Genomic DNA, 16,835 nt, shown 5'->3' with positions numbered 1-16,835 from the left:
TTTCTTTTCATTTTACTGTACATTTCCATCACAATCATTATGGGCATGTTGAGCCATAAACATCTGAGAATATGCTACGCTGATGAAAGAGCATCTGTGCCATAGACAGTGTATATCTGAGCCTGGGTTTTCCTTGACACCCCCTTCATGCATGTACTGATTCCCTGTGATGGGGTGTAGACCCCCACCCTGATTAACCATGGGTTAACAAGAGGTGGAGGCCAATTAAACCACTGGGCATCAGGCGTAATTGGTGATTGAACCCAGCTGGTGGGGAGCTTGGTCTCATCAAGGAAGGTTCAAGGGGCAAAGGCTGCAGGGGGAGAGGAAAAGGGACCTGCAGGCTCTTTCTGGGTAGCAGAGAACAGAGGAGCTACAGGAGAGAGCTGGGCCTCACAGGAGAAGGCAGCCATGGTGAAAGAGACTCCTGGAGTGGGCTGGGAGAAGGCCAACCCACAGGCAGACGGGGGTGGGGATAGACTGGAGTTGAGGAGTCCAGGAGGGTGTGGGGGTAACCCTGGAGAGTCAGAAGAATGGAGTTGGGGAGGCCCTGGGCTGGCTTGAAAACTCAAGCCCAGGGGAGGGGCAGAAGTTGCTTTTGGTCTGTTTGGCTCAGCATTTGAGTTTGGTGGCGAAACTCCAGGGGGAAGCCCTGGGGCCGCTGTTCTGACAGGCGGCTGGATGAGGCGCCCCGGCGGGGTGGAAAGTGCCAGACGGAGGACTAGCATTGCGTGGGACGCTGTGCGTAGGGGACGGCTGAGTCACAAGAGGGGGGCAGACCACGGCAGGGCTGGACCCGGAGTGGCTGTTTGCCAGGGGAGCTGAAGAAAGAGCTGCTAAGCCACGCCTGGCCAATGAGGGAAGGGGAGGATGTGCCAGCAGTGAGTACGCACCTCCACGTGCTCCTTGGCTAAACTTGGCCCGGAAACTCCAGGGCCAGCCCCAGGGAAGGCTGTTGGATTCTCCTCCTCCTCCCCAGGCACCACCGCACCACGCCTCCCCGAACCCCAGCGCACGTCCGGCCCGTGATCATAGCCATACAGAAAGGCAGGACGGGGGACACCTCTTCCGCCGTTGGTGACGTTCCACAGGCTGACCAGTAGGGGACGCAGAGAACGAAGTGCAGCGTTTCCCACCGCAGAGCTTGTAATCCCCAGGGCAAGGGCACCACGGGGAGGGTGACAAGCTCTGCCGGACGAGCTGACAGAGGCCGTAGCAGCCAGGAGTAAGGGCTTGCGGTGGCTACAGGCTCCGCTGGCAGCTGACAAAAGCTGGAACGTCTGTTGGGAGACTTGGCATTACGGGATCTGAACGCTGATAAAGCATACGAATCGGTGCACTGATCTGCCAGGGCCGAGAGGAGCAGGTGTGCAAACCTTTACTCACGTGAGCAAACCGTACTGGGAGGAGGAGGCGGCTCTTTGGTGTCAGTAAAGTTGCTCGTGTGAGTAAGAATTTGCTGCAGTGCTTACAAAAAAAACTTGACACCAGCTGGGCAGCGGGCGTGCTGAGATCATTCTACTGTCTCATTGGTTCCTGGTGTTTCCCTGTCTGTCTCCATCTGCTGTCTCTTGTCCAATACTTAGACTGTAAGCTCTTTGGGGCAGGGTGATAAGGTGTGCACACCAGCACTGAGGGGGATAAGGAGGCCCAGAAGAGGCCAGTCAACCTCCTCAGTTACACCTGAAGGGAGGCCCTGGGATATATAAGTCATAATTGCTGATGGAGCCTAGCTGGGGGAGAAGCTGGGTAAGGAATATAAAGAGAGGAAGTTGGTAGTAGCAGGGGGTTGCCGGGGGAGATTCTGCAGTCACTCGCTGGGAGCAGAGAGGTGGGAAGGAGGGAAGAAAACCCAGGAGGAAGAATAAACCCTAGGATCCTAACCCTGGCAGCGGAGTTGTGGAGGCAGGGTAGGAAGAAGCCCAGGAAAACCATAGCAAGGAGGGAGACTGTTTAGGTCATAGGGTCCCTGGGCTGGAGCCCAGGGCAGAGGGAGGGCCTGGGTTCTTCTACCAGCCACTGGTAAGCGGTGCAGGACTGTTGGAGGCGCCATCCAAACAGCTGGCCCCGAGTGACTATATAGTGACCTAGCCGGAGGGCTGAGCCGTGAAGATGGAGCACTGTGAATTATGGGAAGAGAGACCACCACAGCGACGGAGTGACCACCGACAGGGAACGCCATAAAGGAAAGAAGCCGCTAAGCCACACCTGGCCAGGAGGAGGTGTTCTTGCAGTCAGTGGACCCCGTCACAGGCAGGGATTTCTTTGTGTTTTGTGTTTGTACAGGGCCTCACACAATGGGATCCTGTCCAGGGCTGGGGCGCCTCGGCCCAATAAGAACTAACAATAGAGTGCTGTCCCGTAACGGCTCATACTTTGCTTTTCTCTTGCACCTTACAAGTGAGGAGCTCCAAGCCTTTTATAGCCAGTAATGAGCTAACCCTCGCCACCACCCCATTCCACAGCAGGGCCATAGAGATGGCAGGTAACTTCCAGATTTTCAGATTCTCTCGTTCAACAGACCAATGCCTGAAACACTAGACCATCCTTCCTCTGGTTTTGAACCGCCCTTTTCTCTAACTGCGCCAACCCAAAAACGGCTAAGTAGAACTAATCCAAACTTTTCCCAAAAAATTCACCTCCAGCCTCCGACCAGCTGTGAGAAATCTCAGAGCAATAGGCATTTTTGGAACTAATGTTAGAAAGGGCTCAAAAATTGGCCTTATCACAGCAAATATTACAACAGTAACTAGAGTCTTCAAAGGGCAGAGCTGCAGTGAAGATTCTAGTTACTGTTGTAATATTTTTAGATTTTTAAATATCAGGAGTGCTCCTGTGGCACTAGGTCCCTGTCCCATGGAGCTTATTGTCTACACAGTTCGGACAGGGAAGAGTGGGAGGGGAACCAGGCACATAGAGGGTGAAGTGACTGGCCCAAGATCACACAACTGGTCAGTGGCAGAGGTGGGACCGCAGCCCAGGCCTCCTGAGTTATGGAATTCCATGCAGCTTCGGGTGGGCTCGGGGCATCCGATTGCAGGGTGAGGGCTGTCAGGAGTCCGGGCCCGCAGCAGAGCAGCAGTCGTCTGCCTGATTGGTTCCACCACTGGATTGTCAAAGCGTTTGCCCACGGCTGAGATAGCTCCTGTACCTGCTTGTTCCCAGCTCTGCCCCTGCCGTGGACCCAGCCTTACCTCACTCAGGTAACCCAGTTCCTGACCTCTGACTTTAGCTCTGATCCTTGGCTCTGCCCTGACTCCGGTTCTGACCCTCAGCTCCAGCTCCTGGCCCTGGCTGTGACCCTTGGCTCTGGCACATGGCTACTGACGCCTCTTCTGACTACTGAGCCTGACTCCTGCTCCAACCACTAGGCACGCCCACCCACGTCCTGGTCATGTGACGAGGGCCATAGTGTGTGAAAGTGTTTCGGGGGTCTTTGGGTGAAAAACACCCTCCACCTGTGTCTTATTGATGATGATGTATTATTTGCTGGGACTATCTCAGATCCCACCTTTGAAATGACTGTATATGAAAACTCTGCTTTGAGGTCTACTGATGAAATGTGCTATATAAGAGCTACTTATTATTATTAATTAATAAATTACTTAAAAATCATTTAACTGACTGTTCTTGAAAATTCCCTTTCCAGTTGGATGAAGGGGTGAATTTCCATGTTGCAAAACTTTCCTTCTCTCTGTTGTGCTGGAAGATGTCAAGAACAGTTTCACTATATCAGGCACAAGGGATGTTTATTCTATTCCCTTTGAAAGGATTTGAATAATCAGGAGTGAAAGTTGTTAAGCTATCCTGATCTGTGCTGATCAGAGGGGTAACGAATACCCTTTCCACCTACCAGCCACCCCAGTTAGACCTTTTACTTAAAAGCTTTAAATCCTTAATAATGGAAAACCCAAGGACGTGTTCAACACTTGCTTTGCCTCGCTGATAATCTCCAGCTGAGTCACTTGATTTCAATGCGGCTCCTATAAAATAAGTAGATCAGATAGGAAGGAAGAAAGGTTCCCAAAGCAGGGAACACAGGTTAGTGCCACAACAATAATAATAAAATAGAGGTGAGAAATCTCAGAGCAAGAGGCATTTTGGAACTAATGTTAGGAAGGGCTCAAAAATTGGCCTTATCATGGCAAATATTACAACTGTAACTAGAGACTTCACTGAGGTATATCTTGAGCTGAAGTTCCTCTACAAGTGAAGCTTAGATACTACAGTCATGGGTGGTATTGGAAACCCCGAGACAGACAAAGCGATTTGTGTGAGGAACTTGCCGTGCAATTTTTAATGACTATGGTAACACTAAGCAATTACGGGGCTTGACTGACGTCAATGGGAGTGGAAATGGCCAAAACCCAGAATCCCCATTTCATGGAAAATGCTAAAATTTTCTTCATTCCGAATCAAAAGGAGAAGCGGTGGTTAAAGTAAGGTTCCAAGGGACCAAAAGCCAACTGGGGCCAGCTACTGCACAGCATATGCTAGCCACAGACTCTCCACATCCCTTGCATGCCAACTGGTGATTATTGGTTACATGCAAATTATTTTGAAATATGTGTGTAGCGGGATGGTCACCCCGCTCCAGCCCTGAAGGGGTTAAAACAGGCCTGGGAGAGGGCTGTGGCTGGGAAAACCTAGGCTGATTGGGGAAGCAGCCACAGCTGTGGCCAGCTCAGCTAGGGCCCAGCTGGTCCTGATAAGGGGGCTGTGGGCCAGAAGCTGGAGGAGTCTCACTCTAGCCCAGGAGTGGGAAGGGCTGGCTGCCTGGGAGCAAGGTACCTGAAGAGGAGCAGTGCTGGGGAGGGGCAAAGGGAGTTGGGGAGCTCCAGCCTGGCAAACCCCCAGGCTGCAGGCTTTGTTGAAGGTCTCTGGAAAGGTACTGGGGCTGCAGAGGGGCAGCCTGGGAATAGGCAAAGGCAGCAGGTCCTAACCCCTTGCCAACGATGAGTGGCCATGACAGACTGCAGTCTGCCCCAGTGAGCAGGGGCTAGATGATGACTAGCAGTAGCCACTGAGGCAAGGTGGGGATAGGGGGTTGGGGGTTCCCCTGGGAGGGGAGACCCAGAGTGTAGGGGCACTGCCAGGGGGCAGGACCGCAAGGTAAAGGGGCACTGGGGTCCAGGAGGGACCCGGGGGCCAGCGGCAGGCGAGACACTGGCCTGCAGAGGGTGCTCCGAAGGCTGGAAAGAGCTAGTTCCCAGACGACCAGCAGGAGGCACCGCACTGACGCGTCATCGCATCGCTACAATGTGAATTATACTAAATTTGCATGAAGTGTCCTACAGCAAGCTTCACAACGCTTGGCAGCAATGGTAGTGCCCTGAACACGAAGAGAACAGCTGCTTAATTCCCGTTGGAACAGCCCTTTTTCGTTTTTTCATATTAAGAGAACAACAACATGAAGGTGAGGTCTCCTGGAGAGAGCACGTTGTGTGCCGCTCGTCTAGAACGGGCTGCTCCTGACCCCAGAATGGCAGGCACCGGTGCGGCAGGCAGGGGGGAGGAGCACCTCCATTTAAAGGTGCGGTGCACAGAGTAACACACCCTAAGCGATACAGGCTGCATGTGTGATGGCCACCATCTTGGCCAACGCACCAGGGATTTCTCGAGCTAAGAGCTTGAGCCAAAGAGCCAAGGCTACCTGGCTGGAGAATGTAACAGAGTCCTTGCCTCTGTGGCTTGGGCACGGAGTGGGCCTTGCAATGCACTCGCCAGTGTGTTACACATGCAATAGCAGAAACTTCTGTGGGTCAGTGTTTGACTGCTCCTGTCCTGTGAAGCCAGCAGGAAAGCTGGCTTTCTGGCTTCTGTATAGTGCCAGAATAGTGTCTCCGTATCATGCTTGCCTCCCCTTTTTCCATCCCACTGCTCTTTTTTGAGCAGAGACCTATATCTGAGCTGTGAATTCTCCAGGGTAGCAAACCACAGGGCAGGCCTGCTGGAATAGCTGGGGATATCACTCCACAGGAGCAAGGCAACAGGAGGAACGCAGACATTATATGTCTTCTCCCCAGGCTCTGGAGGGTGGCAGAAATTCCTACAACGGGAAAACAAAGGTACCTCTTGCCTCTGGAGAATGACTGGTCACCTCAGCACCTGCAGCAGAATCTGTCACCCTGCTTGCAGAGACCCATCTGTCCCTTTGTCCAAGGTGACTCAAGGTGACTCTCTTCCTGGCAATATGCTTAAGCAGACCATGCAAACATGAGAGAGAGGACAACCAGAGCTGTTCCTGTCTCTTCAGTGGGACCCTAGTCACCAAACTGCTGTCTCCACCACCAGTAGCACTGAGCGTGAGAGGCATGCTTTGGAAGTGGGCTAAGCTTAATCAAGAAAAGACCACCACCTTCCAGTCTGAGTGTCCACTTGGGGAGTTATTCTGGAATAGCTACTGTGGGAAATCTCTAAGACATGCCCTTAGTTGCTAGCTGTTCTGGTCGTGAAGAAACCCTTGCTATGTGAGTTACACCTAGGTCACATTGTCAATGCTTGCCTGAGTTTGCAGAGAGTCTGGAACAGTAGCTCAGTGAGGTGCAAGCTGTCTCTTCATCTCAGCTGGTACTAATGCAGATGCTGTTTTAAATGTTGTTAATTATTTTACTGCTCATAAGAAAGGAGGAGTGAGAGATCATATTGTGAAGATCTGCAAACGGCATGTTTTCAAATACAATTTAATTTCATGCCATTAGAATCCTAGGAGATGGGAAGGGCTTTTGCAATGCACTGTGGGATTCAGGAAGGGCAGTGGGCTTCATTTTGCTGGAAGAGGAGGCCTCTGCTTTCAAAAGTCTGGGAAAGGCTCCCTGTACCACCCCTGCCAGATCCTCAGCTTGTTTAAATAGACATTGCTATATGGAAGTCTATGGAGCTCCACTGTTAAGCCCATTAAACAGTGTTGCCGGCTCCTGCGATTTTTATCATGAGTCTTGTGATGCTTTGTGGCTTTTCTTAAAGCCCCTGCTCCTGGAGTCACGGGGTTACAGGAGAATCTCAACTTTTTTTTTTTTTTTAAAGTCCGTTTCCAGCTCACTTGGTTGCAGGGAAATGCTTGAAAAAGTGACCCCTAAATGCTCAAAAGCCAGAAGGCAAAGCAAAAGAACCCAACATGCTATTTTAAAATATTATAGTTGGCTTAAAAAAATCTCAGGATTGTTTGGAGCCTGACTCATGGTTTTTTATTTTATTTTATTTTTTGCACGCTTGGCATGGGTGAGACTGTTCACGCCAGTGGAAGATCTGGGATGCAGAATTTTTATGTAGACTAATTATGTTGCTTTCTAAACCAATATAGTTAAAAGTGCTCCAATCCCCTCATGTGGATCCAGTTACACCACTGTAAGGGTGGCTTACCCTGGCACAGCTTATTCCTGTGCATTTGGAAGCACTGCTCTAATGGTATAACGGCCTGCCTGTGAGGGGTTGTACTAATTTATCCAGATCAGTGTGAAATAACAATATCTAGATCTAGGCTGTTCTCAGTGGTAGCAGATGACAGAACGAGGAGCAATGGTCTCAAGTTGCAGTGGGGGAGGTTTAGGTTGGATGTTAGGAAAAACTTTTTCACTAGGAGGGTGGTGAAGCACTGGAATGCGTTACCTAGGGAAGTGGTGGAATCTCCTTCCTTAGAGGTTTTTAAGGTCAGGCTTGACAAAGCCCTGGCTGGGATGATTTAGTTGGGGATTGGCCCTGCTTTGAGCAGGGGGTTGGACTAGATCTCCTGAGGTCCCTTCCAACCCTGATATTCTAGGATTCTAATAACGCTTTTCCATAGTGCTTTTCACCCGTAGGTTCCCCACAAAGGAGGGAGGCATCATTGCCCACATTTTATAGATGGGGAAACTGAGGCACTGGGCAGGCAATGCCTTGCCCAAGGTCAGCCAGTAAATCAGTGGAGGAGCTGGGAATTGAACCCAGGTCTCCCAAGCTATCTTTCTATCTACTGGGTCACACTCTCATCCATAAAGCTCAGCCTTGACATAGTTAAATTGCAACAAAAACTGTGTGTAGACCAGACCTGAGAAAAAACAAGGTTAAAAAAGCAACCAACCAGCAAGTTCCCTGACCATGGCATGACTGTGAAAGGACATGATGCCCCTTGCTACACGAGGTAATAGTAGCAGATGCTAAGCTCTTAAGTACACTTCACAAAACCCACTATGGCCCCTTCACAAAATTGGCCTTTGGAAAACCGTGTGAGAGCAGCTTAAGCTGTTTATATAAAACCACCCCACCAACACGCAATTAAATCCTCCCTGGGCCTTGGTCAGGTACCACAGGCAGGAAAATGGCAAGAAATGTCACAGGAAATCACTCTGGTCCTGCAAGAGGAAAGAAATAACCCCAAACCTTTTCAATGAATGCAGATGAAATGGGAGCATTTGCTGAATCCCCCCGCTTGAAGCTCTTAAAGAGGGTCATTGGAATAAGTGGCACTGGTTTCTAAGTGGGGACAGCCAGAGAAATGGGACCCCTGTGCCTCCATCTCTGCCCTGCTGAGGGCTCCACAGCTGGTGGACTATATGGAGAGCTGCTCAGTGCATTGAGAGCAGTCTAGGGACCCTTTCATTTGTAGGTCACCGGCTGGGTCAGCTGTGACCGGGCGGTCGTTACTGTCTGACAGCTGTTTGGTGGCCAGAGTAAATGTAGGGGCTTGTCTGGATTCATGCCCTGCTGTGGGGGATGTTAATGTGTCAAAGGCCAACTGGGTGATCAGCGTGGGGCGGGGCACAAAGTCAGAGGGCCGGATGTGGTGTGGTGGAGTCCCATGGATTTTGCTGAGTGTGAGGATGCTCAGCTCCCTACAGGCCAAACACATAGTGTTACCAGCTTTGCCTGTTACTTTTGGGTATGCTCATTTATTAGGGTTACTCTTTGGGGGAGGGGTGGTTCTGTATTTCTATCAACCTACTGCTTGCGCCACTTGTGTTCGCATACGGAGCTCTACTTCTCCCTGCTGCAAGCTCCCTCCCAGTGGAGCTATCCTGCAGGACCTAGATTCCCCAGGGCTGGGTTCTTCCAGCCCCAGAATCAGATGAACACGCACCCACATTAACAGAGTGTGTCTGAGAGGACCGAGTTAATCAGCACTCCCAAGCCGACCCCTTATATATCTCTGGACTCGGCAGGCTGGGTCGAGCAGCACTTCCAAGCTGTCCCCCTCATAAGCCACGGGCACCGCACCAGCATAGAGCACATCTGATCAGACTGGGTCGAGCAGCACTTTCAATCTGCCACCCTCATGTGTCCCAGGTTCAGCACGTCCCTCTCCCCACTTTTATGTTACAATTGTTCTGGTCGTAACCCACTTGATGAACGAAGCACACAGGATTTTTGGGTGCCACAGGGATCTTTTAGCTTTGGTACAAGGAGCGTTGCTGCAGAGTAAATGAGGAAACCAAAAACCCCCCACGATGGGGCGAGAGAGAGAAAAGCAACCAGTTTAATCATGAAAGTTATTTATTCCCAGGTAATAACCATAGAGGACCCAAACAAACAAAACTGTGATAATATTAAATCTAACTTACGTTTGATTCCAAAAGTCAGGTTTAGACCACTCTAACTGATCACACAAGTCAGGGTCGGAAGTCTACACCAAGAGAGAGAGAGCTGGGTTCTCCCCACTCCATGAAGCTTGAATCAATCAGGGGTCCTAGATGGTGATGGTAGCTGAGGGTCCGGAGTGCTGGAGAGAGGCAGAGCCCCCAGCACGGTCAGTCAGGACAAGATGAAGTCCCAATGGAACTGATGCAGATTTTGGATCCAGGCATCAGAACGCTGACTTGAGCATGGCTAGGGGAGAACACTAGATTTGTCTGTGTAAACTGATGGCTCAAGGGAGAATACCAAAGTTGTTTTGTTCAGGCTAGACAATGGGAGCTGACCATTCCTGGCTTTGGGCGGTGTTTCTTGGAGGGAGTTCAAAATGCAATTAGAGAGCTTCACTATTTTGGATACCAGTAAAGGATTTATGACTAGAATTGGTCTGATAACTACTGAGCTGGGTGTGTGCAGGCGTGGGTTCATTAATATCTGGAGCAGAGATTCCCCCATCATGCAGTGATTCCCTGCTTTTCTGGTCCCAGAGTTCCGTGAGGTTCTTGCCTTGGAATCTCTGTTCTCCATTCTGTATACTAATGGAGATGCCTCCTTGTCCCATCTTCGATGCAGATGAGCCTAGGGGAGTTTCCTTAATCCTGTCACCCTTGTCCGGAGGGGTAGAGGTGGGTCTCCCACGGCCTTTTCATGGCTTTTTGTAAGTCTTTCTTCTGATCGGTTTTGGTTCAAGCAGAGGCTGGGGCTGGGGGCGGGGGGAAGGTTTGTCGTGAGTCAGACAGGCTGGGTACTGCGCCCTGGTTCCCCAAGAACACAGAGCTGCTAGGTAACAATGGAAAGAGTCCAGAGAGATGTAGGTACCCTCTCGCCTACCCGCGTGGTCTCTAGGGCAGGGTTCAGGGACGAGGGTGGGCAGCACAGAGGAACCTTGCACTGTTGCTGCCTTCACTGTGCCAGCTGAGCAGAGTCACTGAGGCCTCCAGCCAGTGGGTGAGTGGAATGAACAGGCCAACCCCAGCGTGTTGTCTCACCAAAGCTGTTCTTGCATGCATCCTCCCATTTAAACCTCCTAGCCTTTTTTAGGAGATGACAAAAAGGCACTACTGTCATAGCAAATTGCTGTACAAACTTTGAATAGTATTCACACAATCCCAAGCAGGATCAAAGTTTGTCTGTCCTTGTCACGCTCTAGCACGTCATGTATGGCTTTCACCGGGTCTGGTTTCAGTTGTATGCCATTCCAAGGGATGTCCTAGATAAGTCATGGAGTCATTTCAGAATTGACATTTCTTCTCGCTGATGCTAAGTCCATGTTGTCGAAGTTCTTCTAGAACCTTTTATAGGATGACATTGAGTTCAGATTCATCTTTGCCATACACTAGAATGTCATCTTGAAAGCAAGTAACACCCATGCCTCACTTTCTGGAATACAGGCACTGTAGATGCTAACCCAAACACGATCTGTTTGAATTGAAACAAACCTTCTGGAGTGATGACAGCTGTGTACTTGCAGGATTCTTCCATTAAGGGACTCTGGTGGTAAGCGGAGGATAAATTAAGGGTCGGACATGTAAGCAGGGTCTGAATGAGCCTCCCCTGACATCTAGTGATGACCTGGGGAAAAAGACTTCAGGATGTGTTTGCACAGACCTACCTACACTGCGTAGGTGTGCAGCAGATGGAGCTGCTTTGCCACAATGATCAACATTGGCTGGTTTGGGGTTACAAATCACTATAGTCTTCGAATGCAGAGGTAATGAAATGTTGTTATCCTCACTGTACGAGTAAAGGGCTCCTTCAAGGTGAGCAGCATTTCATTGAGGTAAGGTAGAGGATGACAATTTACCACAATGTTGGAGTTTAGATCTCTCCAACCCACACACATGCAGATGGCTGTATTATGCTTCCTGGCAAGAACAATCCGAGAGGCCCGTTCTGATGACTCAAGCGGTTCAATGAAAACCGCTTGCATAGTTTCAGAATCTCCTCCTTGAGGGGCTGATTCTGTGCAGTTGGGACATTTTGCTCTTTATGCCATACAGGGTCCTGAACTGTTTTTAGCTGGATGTTGTGCCCTGAACCTTTTATACAACGCCTTTAGGTATCGGTGAAAACATCTGGAAAGTCAGAGAATTCCTGATGGTAGCCTATCCTCCATTTGCAGGGCAAGTTCTGTACTATTTGGATCTAATGTTATCTGAAGATCCCTGTGGAGGTTCCATCCCAAACTAGAAACTCCTTCTTGGGCTACATAGATTTCCGCCCACCCCCCTTGGGCATTATGACCTTTGTACTCGAGGGTAGCTGTAAAGTAGCCATTGATGGGGATAGAAGATTCGCTATCCTCTCTTGGGTATGTATCTGGAGGAGGCAACTTGTGTTGGGAGCTGGCAAACAACACACTGTTAAGTTGGTTGGGAATTATAGCATAAGCCAAACCAAAATCCACCAACATCCTCATCTCCTGGCCATTGACTTGCACTTGGCAATGTGAGGTGGTGTGGTGGTCTCCTATCCCGTTCTGTTCACTGTCCTCCTCGCCTGTGAGAACTCCAGACACCTTGATGGCAGACTTATAGGCTTTAGCAAAATGTCCTTTTTCTGTGTGTGTGGCTCTTCTTGCACGCTGATTTCTTGGCAGGACGCTCTTGAAAGTCTACTTTCTGTCTACATCTAGCATCGGTAGCAATGTGGTGTGTGGGAGGGAAAGGTACCATGCATGTCGACTTAAGAGCTTTATGGGTTGCAATCTCGTTTTGGACTGCATTAACCTCTGCAGGGTGGGAGACCTGTGGTGGTGCGGAAAGTGACTTAGTACAGTAGATGGCGCTTCCCGCTCGCGCAGTTTCTATGGTGCTCTCCAAGGTAAGGCCTTTATCGTGACAAGTCGTGGTGGAATCCTGGCTGTGCCAGGCAAAGTAGTCCGGGGTGGCGGGGGAGCTCTTGTTGTTAATCAGCCGACAGTGAGCGAAGCAGGCAGAAACCGGGGTGGGGTGGGCTGGGATGCTGCTGGAGGTCTGGGTGTATTGCTGCTGCAGCAGTCCCTGACGTCCCCCGGCATTGGTTTGTGGCTCCCGTCGGATCCCTTGGAATTCCGCAATGTTCTCTTTCCCAATAGTGCTGCTTGTCGGCCCTGTACTAATGGCTGGGTGCAGTCTGCCCTTTGCAGGGCAGGATTAGAGAGGATGAGTCAGGTTCGAGGCCTTGATGCTTCAAGGCACCTATGGCCTGGGCCCAGAGTATCTAAAGGATTCTCAAGCTGGGGGATGAGGCCTGTGGTCAATAACTCCGCTCCTCAGGCACCATGGGACTTTCTACCATAGGCATATCGCTCATCAGGGCAGGGAACAGAGCTTTCTCGGGGGCTGGTCTGAGACTGTGAACCGACCTCCCCCAGGAACAGAGGCCCATCCCAAATCTTGCCACCGTCAGCTCTAAGTGCCAGGCTCCAACCTGCCTTCCCTGACACAAACACAGAGCAACATCCACATTAAAACCCAAACCAAACTAAAACACGCCACGGCACACGCCATTCTCCCTCTGGGGAGGGGACGGGAGCGAACGACACACAACAGATGTGTGTCTCCTGTCACTGTTCTACAGAAGACAGTCAGCAGCCGCTCTTTCTCCGCCCCCGGCCCCACCGGTCATCTTTTCTCAAGACTAAGTGATGTTCTGGCATCACGTAGAGTGTGAAAAAAGCCTAGGAGAATTCTCCTGGCCCAGGCCCAGCAGAGGCCTAGTGTGCTGAAATCACGGCCCTCTGCGCCGACCAGTACTGTCTCATGGTTTCCTTGTGCTCGCCCCGTCGGTCTGTCTGGAGCCCTCTGTTGTCCCTTGGCTTATGCTTAGGTTGTAACCCCTTTGGGGCAGAGACTGAGTGATGAGGTAGGCCGAACCCACGCTGAGTCAGCGAGGCTTAGTGAGCTGCGTAGGCCCACTCAGCCCTGCTCTGCCACGCTGGCATTCGCTGTCAGGCAAGGAAAGGGCGGGTAAAAGTGGTGGTGGACAGCTTGGTGGCTGGCTGACCAGGGAGGAGAACAGACCTCCTAGCCATTGCTCCTTGAGGAAAAAGACCAGCCCAGAACCACTGCCCGAGGACTGGCATAGGACTATTGAGTTTGTTTGGGGGACTATTTTTCTTTGCTTGCTTATAAAAGGCCTATTGGCCCAGGCTGGACTACCTGGGTGAAGCCTGAAGGGCCTGCCAAGCCTGTTGCCGGGAAGCCCTGCCTAGGAGGGGTGTGGGCACTGCCTCAATAAACTCTGTGGATTTCTTGCCCCCTACTTACGCCTAGCCTGTGTTGTTTCTGGGACCCGGAAGCATGTGCAGTCACAGACTGGCTTTGTACAGCGCCAAGCACAGGGGGCCTGGTCCATGACAGATAATTAATAATAATCAACCTTATGCTTTCCCCTTTGCGAGCGCTGGTGTAGCAGGCAGGTCGGGGTGGGGCTTGTGCAGGAGATGGGGGAGGAGCTGGACCCGTAGTGCTATAAGAATTCCAGATTGCATTGCAGGCTCTAGGATGGGCTTCTGTACCATAGAGCCTTTGGGAGCTGCTCGAAACTACACCGAGGGGGTTTTTTTGGGGTCCTTGGAGTAACTAAGATTCAGGCCCGGAGAGTCCCTGGCACCATTCACCACTGCCCTGCCTCTGCATATCCCTCTACACCAGGGTATTGTGAGTGACAGTCTTGCGCTGCTGTTGTAAATGACGGCAGGAGGTTTGGGCCCCAGGTACTGGACAACTCTGAATTGAGCCCCTCGGTCTGTGTCTCTCTCACCATTCCAGTGTATTAAAAAAAATCTCCAGCAGCAGCTCAATCCCTTCCCCAGTTCTTGGGCTCTGGCTCTGAGTGGCTAACTCACGCTGACAACTATTGTCAGGTCTTATTATGATGATGATCAGGACTTTATCAGGCAAATTTAGTGTGGACAAGGCTGCCCTCAGGTTATTTTAAGTGACCCCATCTCCAATGCAGACATATTTACAGCAGAGAGGAGCCACAATTTTTCAGCCTAGCCACTGGGGTTTAGGCTACCAGCTGCTAATCCGGTCCTTGCAAAGAACCCTCCCTCTGCGTTTGAACCATGTTCTGCTTCTCAGTGCTGTGCTGATTATTGCATTTCCTTACAGCATGTTTCAGCACTTAGTCCATTGCCTCTTTTCTCAGCAGGCTCTGTCCTGCTCCGTCACATTCAGAGAAATATAAACCTCTCCCCTGTCCTGGCGAGGGTTGGTGTCTGATCAATAACACCATCTTTCTTCACTGAATGTTAAAGGCATCAGGCCAGACCATCAGCTGGTGTACGTCAGCCTAGCTCCACTGATTCAACAGAGTGACACTGACTTACACCAGTTAAGGATCTAGCCCGTTCCCTCGTCCCACTTTGTACAGTCAGACATTCATTTACCAGCAGTGAAAGTGCGGAATTTCAAAACGTTCGGGGCGGGTTATTTTGTTGTTGTTGTTGCTGTTTTCATAGGGACTTCGCAGGAAAATGAAACCGCTGTAAATTGTGACATGCACTTCTGCCCTCTCCTGGAGAGAAGGAGAACTCCTCACCAGTCAGAGATGCTATACTACTGACAGCTGATGAAGACTCTCCCGTTGATCTGGTGGCTGGGGTGACCTCTGGCTGTGAAGTTTGGAGTGGCTGTGGTACGTAGGATAGCGATGACTGCAAGTTGGAGACTGCTGTACCCAATCTGCAGCTGGTTGGTCTAGAGGATGGATTTCTTCCACCCTTTCTGATTTTATTTCCTGGGTCGTGGCAGCAATCTTCGGTAGCTTGGCTTCTGGGAAAGAAGGCAGGGGGTGACAAAAGCTGTGTGACCATCTCCACCCTTCTTTATGCTGTGTAATAACTTGTGGGGGAATGTAGCGCTCTCAAAAAGTGAGGGGCTGGTGCAAAGCCCATTCAAGCCAATAGGACCCTCAGTTAACTTCATTGGGCTTTGGATCAGACCTCAGTTAGAGCCAGGTAGGGACCGAGCAATCTTCCCTCACATATAACGTAACAATCCTGTCTTATAGCAACCCTTATAACTGGATCCTAGGCCCAGCCATAATGCTCTGAATACACCTTAATCCCAACCCAGTGTACAGCATCCCCAAGGGTTACGTTCTAGGTCTAGCTCCCCACAGCTCTGCCAATGCACCTCCTTCTTCACTTGTGAAACCTTCTGCCATTCCAGTCCTGATCACTCACCCTACTCCCAGCTCAGACAAGACTGGGTTAAAGAAGAGCTGGGGCTCAGGCACCCCTGTCCTGCCATGAATGCCAGACGGGAGGGGCCTGAAAAGGGAGGATCCCAGCTCAGATTGGGGCAGCCCTGGGAGGTAGACAGATCTCTTCTCCTCAGCCCCCAGAGAGGAGCACAGGGCAAGGCAAGACTGCCTGAGGACTCCCGTGGACACCGTGTAGCAGTATGGCTGGCTGGAGGCCCCCTTGCAGGAGGGAAAAGCTTTTTGCCAGTCTCTGGTCCTATTAGTTTGGTTTTCTTTCCTTTGCCTCATTGGGAACTGGGACCAGGAGAGGAAGGCAGACTGACCCCCACCCACCCAGAATCCCTCAAGCCACTCCAGGGTAGCTCACCTGAGGACATTAAGTTGGCCTATGGCTTGCCAGACACTTCCAGAAGGGAGATGGGGCTGGTGACCTATCCAGACTAGTCAGGAGTTGTGGCTTTCCTTTGAGACTGATGAGGGCTGGGGAAAAGCCCTAGAGAGAGGCCCTAGAGGAAGTAGTTTGGGGAAGAAACAAGAAGTCTGAAGAGAGAGAACATACCCACTTGCTGCAGGGTCCCTGGGCTGGAAACCAGGGTAGAGGGAAGGATTGGGTTCCCCTAAGGGCCCACCAAGGATAGTGTGGTGAAGACTCTGGACGAGGTCCAGAAATGCTATGGAATCCAGAGTCAGGCTGGAGAGTTTGTGGGACCACTGTTGAGCCACACTCTGGCTTACCCCAGAAGAGGTGGGACTGACTGTGACCTGGCCAGAGGGCTGAGTCACAAGATGGAGGTGAGCACCAGCAGATCTGAATGACCAGTCCGCAGGGCAAAGGAGAGGAAAACCACGCAATGCCACACCCGGCCAGAAGGGGGCACACCAGCTGGTGAGTTGCTTGGATGAATGGGAGGAGGAAAGAAAAGAAGGAGTTAAGGGTATGTCTACACTACGAAATTAGGTCGAATTTATAGACGTTGGCTTTGTAGAAAGCGTTTTTATACAGTAGAGCATTTGTGTGGAGACACACACAATGG

The sequence above is a fragment of the Lepidochelys kempii genome, chromosome 4 (assembly GCF_965140285.1).
Source record: "Lepidochelys kempii isolate rLepKem1 chromosome 4, rLepKem1.hap1, whole genome shotgun sequence".
Taxonomy (NCBI): Eukaryota; Metazoa; Chordata; order Testudines; family Cheloniidae; genus Lepidochelys; species Lepidochelys kempii.
The sequence above is the reverse complement of the archived record's forward strand: the minus strand, read 5'-3'. Positions refer to the sequence as shown.